General features: G+C 37.5%; 1 pseudogene; it reads left to right on the forward strand.

Moving 5' to 3' along the window:
* The window catches only part of LOC107595684 (soluble lamin-associated protein of 75 kDa-like), a 23,677-nt pseudogene extending 18,272 nt beyond the window's left edge, over positions 1–5,405 (forward strand).

Raw genomic sequence — 5,405 nt, forward strand, 5'->3', positions numbered from 1 at the left:
AGCAGTGCCACAGGCTGATTGTCTCCATGCCACGCCGCACTGATGCAGTAATTCATGCAAAAGGAGCCCCTACCAAGTATTGAGTACATGTACAGTAAATGAACATACTTTCCAGAAGGCCAACAATTCACTAAAAATGTTTTTTTATTGGTCTTATGAAGTATTCTAATTTGTTGAGAGAGTGGATTGGTGGGTTTTTGTTAAATGTGAGCCAAAATCATCACAATTAAAAGAACCAAAGACTTAAACTACTTCAGTCTGTGTGCATTGAATTTATTTAATACACGAGTTTCACAATTTGAGTTGAATTACTGAAATAAACGAACTTTTCCATGACATTCTAATTTATTGAGATGCACCTGTATACTTTAAGTTCTGGAGGACATACTAAGTACTAGAATATTATAAATTTTCTGGTTTAAATCTAGGGTGTACTAATTTCTGCAATCCTTAATTTAAACAAAATTGGCTAATTTACTTATCTTACAGAAAATATTGGCATATATTTAGTTGTTTTTATTAAGTATATGTTTAATATGTTTCTATTTTGCCATCTTTACATTAATTATATTAGTGATCGTTAAGAAAATACATATTTTATATTTATTCAGAGGGGGTGTTCTCATTTATGCTGTGCAATGTATGTGGATATATCACATGCCGTATATATTTCATTAATTGTTTGCTTTTACTATGTATATTATGCAATTAGATTGTAAATAAATATAAAGCGCTACATTTCTTTAATATGTTTTACTAAATGTATATAAAGAGTAATTTTTTTTAAAATATGCTCCAGTATGCAGACAGTACCTGAGCGCATACTCGGCCGATGTGGACCTGCTGTGGGAAGTGGAAGGAGTTGGAGGTCCCTACCAGAAAGTGAAAGTGGCAAGCAAACTTGGCTCCGTGACACTACAATGTAAGGGCCTCTTCCTGGGTCATATCTGCCACTGGCCCTCTTGAAACTCCTAACAGTTGTGGGGTTGCTTGCTTCTCAAAATGGCAGCTTTTACCAGTATATCTCATTGTTCATTGCAAGAGAGGCATCACACTATCAGCTCAGTTTCACATCTTTAGTTGATTTATAGTTTAAATTTTAGATTTGTTGTGTCCATCTCCATACAGGCAACCACAGCTCATGGGCAGCAGAAGAAAGCAAAAACGGAGAGGTTGCGGTTAATGAGGTGGAGATGACCGAGGAGAGCTGCCTGGACATCACAGTAAATTTGATCCTATCTTTATGTAGTATATCTAGATGTTTATCTTAGTGTTTTTTAGCTTTAATAGCAGTTGGGCTAAAGGGGATGAATTTAGAGACACTTCTCAGAAACACATTTTAGCTTGTGTACAGCAACTGTAACTCTAATTTCCCTTTATTATGTGTAATATTTGTCTGTTTTTTTATAGCACTATGATAGAGGTTTTTTTTGCATTAAAAGATTAGTCAACCTAATTTTTTTGAGGATCTGTTACTCAACTGAAGGTTTGTGTTTAGCTTCAGTATAAGAAACACATTTGAATAGTTTCTGGTGGATATGAACCTATTATACAGGGCTTCTTTAGTCAGACAACCCACAGACTAGTTTATTTGGGAAATATGTAGTTTTGTACATGCCTGCTTCATTGTTGTGCTTTTTTCTGAATATGAGATATCTGTATATGTAGGTATTTATAGAATCTGTTAACCCTTGACTGAGTAGAGTGAATTGTCTTTATTTTGGTTTTACAGGAGGATGTGGTGGTAGTAAACAAACATCTCAAAGTAGCAGAAGGTTTGGATTTGTGTTCAATTTATCATTCTAAAACACCCTTTTTTTGCCAATTCAGGCAGTTTAAGTGGGTGTTAAAGCCTTTTCTTTTTTTCTTCATCTCGCTGTAGAAATGAGTGGCTTGCCCATTTCCACACGCACACGGAGCAGCGAACGCAGACAAAAGAAAAGGCCACGGGAAGAACCAGAAGAGAGTGCTATGGAAAACCGACCTGAAAAAATCAACAGGTCTCTAAAAACGCCTCACATATGACACCTCAATGACTGGTTGCTTTCAGAGGTTATCCTTAAGATTACAGGAATGAGGATTTACTTGTGTGGCACGGAGATACAATGTGTAAAATGTTTTTTAGTTGATAATCAATACAGTGAAATGTTAACATTGTGAAACATTATATATATATATATATATATATATATATATATATAAATAATAAAAAAACATTTAATATATAAAATAGATTTAAACAATTTTTTTTAAAAACAATCCTGTGATGGCAAAGCTGAAATTTCAGTTGTAAGTCTCACATGATACTTTAGAAATCATTATTATGCAGATATAGTGATGTTTCTTATTATTATCAATTTTGAAAAAATGATGTACCAGAAAATGTAATGTATAATTCTAAAAAGACCGAATTACTGTATTGTCCTCATTGTCATTTATTACCTGTATATTGACTTTAGAGTGGTCGAACCAGAAACCGAGACAGAACCTGATGCTGTTGTGCCAGAGACTAAAGAACACACGGATGGAGAAAGTGGAGGAGGAGAAGCAACCTCTGTCCAGGTGGAGGAGGCTGTATCCAATGAGGCCCCTGCAGACACAGAAATTCTGGTGAGGGACAGCAGCATCCTTTGTTGGTTGTCTTATCTGGTACACTATTTCATCACTGGTTTAATATGAGGCCAAACAAGTTGGCTTACAACAGTTGCCAATGCAAATTATGTTTGTGGTTCATAAAACAGTATGTTATGTGAGCCAGAGGTGCGAATTTTATGTCAGTTCACACATACAAATATGTGCAAACCTAAATCAGGTTTTGAATTCTCTGTTTCTCTGTGAAGGTGGCAGAAGTCAATGGAGAAATGACTGACAGTCAAGAAGAAGAGAATGAGGGGTCAGCAGTCACAACAGAGGATGCAAAGGCTGAACCTGTCATCCAAAATGGCACTGCTGAGGAGATGGAGGCAGAGGGAGAAGCACAGGTAAACTATTTAGTTCAGGTTAAGGTCAAGGTTGTACTGTTACATGATTTGAGCAATCTGTATGCACTACCATTTGGCTCATTTCTTTTTTTACATTTTTTAAGAATGTCTCTTATGCTTACCAAGACTGCATATTTATTTGAGAAAATACTGTAAAAACAGTATTAGTGTGAAATATGTTTACAATTTAATATAACCGTTTTCTGTTGTAAAATATTTTAAAATAAAACCCAAAATAAAATGTACAATTTTAACAAAGAATGCTGTTAACATTGTCACAAATCATGTCAGATCTGTGGCATAGCGGTCAGTGTGCCTCTAATGTGTTGAGCTGTGGTGCTAACATGAGCAATACAAGTTCAAACCCTACTCGCAACATCTCTTCCTGAATATTTGGGAAATTTTAGGAAAAATTGAATTCATAGTCATCATAGTGTTTTTTAAATTTTTTATTAAGAGCATCAATGTCACTACTTAGACTAGACCTAAACCAAATCCTAATCTGGTTTGTCTTGTTAAGGATGACATCATTAACACCCCTGATGAGTCTGAAGTAGTGGAACAGATCGACCAAGAACTTGTTACTGAGGAGAAACCGTATGCAGAGGCAGAAGTTTCTTCTCCAGTTGGGGAGGAAGAGGACGTTCAGCAGGAACAGGAAGAGGAAGTAGCTTCTGCAGTTGAGGATGTAGCTTCAGCACCTGAGAAAACCGAAGACACTGATCATCCACCAGCTGTTCCTGAGGCGCCAATCATTCCAGCCAACCTGGTTGAATGTGTTTCCTCTGTGCGGGACAGTGATGCAGTAGAGGAAGCATCTGCTCCTGAGCAAGAAGCTCCACAGGAGGAGACATCTGCTTCTCCTAGTGCAGCAGGTGAAGAAGAAGTAATTATAGAGACAGAGGAGCCAGCTCTGAACCAACAAGATGAGACTGCCTCCGATGAGCCACTTGAGACAGAGGAAAGCCAACCTGCAATGGAGGACTCCGAAAAAGAGGAGCCAGAGGAAGAGAATTTACCTGAGACGGATGAAAAAGAGGAACAGAAAGAAGAGGAGGACACTGCCACCACTGAAGATGATGATGATGATTATGATTATGAGGGGAAAAGCTCAAACGAAACTCACGATTCTCCTCCTGGGGTTCGAGTTCTTCGAGGAGGCAGGATCAAACCCGTCCCGCCAACACCCAAGCGCACATCCAGTAGACTGAGCAAAGCTGTGGTCATACAGGTGGTGGATGAGGAGTTTGATGATGAAGAAGAAGAGGAGCAGGAGGAGGAGGAAGAAAAGCTCATAAGCACTGAAGAGGAGAAGGGGAGCACAGAGGAAGATGAAGCTGCCGAACACCATTCGGGAGAAGAGGAGGAGCCACCGGTGATTGACAGGAGAGTCTTGCGGAGGAAAGCCAAAGTGATCCAGGCCACACCCACAAAAGCAAAAAGACGCAGTAAAAACTGATTCATTCATTCTCCATGACACTCCAGTACACTCCATTCAAAAAACAGTATGTAAGTTAGTAGGCACTACTTAGTACACACACATACCACGATCTGTTCTAGAAAGTATTGAGCATCTTTTATACTTGGGTTAGGGTTTATAACAGGTGGTGTTTACAACATCTAGGTTTTGGTTCAGGTTCAGGTTTTGTTTTATGACTAAAAGAGAAATTTCAAACAAAATGGGCAGTATTTCATAAGCACAGTCCTTGATAATAATGCTGACTGCTCACAATTATAACTGTGATTTTTATCTCCTTTACTTTTGATTTACCTGATGCTTATTGAATGCAGCTTAAACTGCTTATAAAAAAGCAGCTATAAGCTTGCAAATTTACAATGTGAAGATCTTATATTAGGCGTGCTGCTGTGGATCGAGTTTCACCATTATCGTTTCAGATTTTGTCCTCGCAAATGTTTTGATTTCGATTTAGTTTCACCTCACACAATAAGGTTTTAAGGAGGTCCTTTCACATTTGTAACTACCTTTCAGATGATGGGTTATTACATTTGTTCTCAATTACGTGAATTAAGGCATTGCTATGCACGCCCATACATACACACGAACATATGTACGTGTATTCACACATAAATATGCAAGTATGTTTATACCTGAGGAAAGTGCAGGTTAATATAAAGTTTACATGAAGGCTAATATGTTTTGGTTAATTATATATATGGTGGGTTTAGCATCCAAAACAGATTTGCGTTTAATGTCTTATTTTAAATACCAACTCTAGATTATATATTAAGATGAAAACTAGCACATAAAATATGAGTGGTGAATCTTTATAATTTTGGCTTTAAGTAATGTAATATTAAGACTCGTGCTGACACAGAGTCAGGAGGTGGAATGCTCTGTGTGTGCATTTTACTCATGGTTTGTTTCGTTGACATTTTTCGTTCTGCGTATCCTTGTTTTTTCCC

The sequence above is a fragment of the Sinocyclocheilus grahami genome, unplaced genomic scaffold (assembly GCF_001515645.1).
Source record: "Sinocyclocheilus grahami isolate Dianchi unplaced genomic scaffold, SAMN03320097.WGS_v1.1 scaffold207.1, whole genome shotgun sequence".
NCBI classification, from domain to species: domain Eukaryota; kingdom Metazoa; phylum Chordata; class Actinopteri; order Cypriniformes; family Cyprinidae; genus Sinocyclocheilus; species Sinocyclocheilus grahami.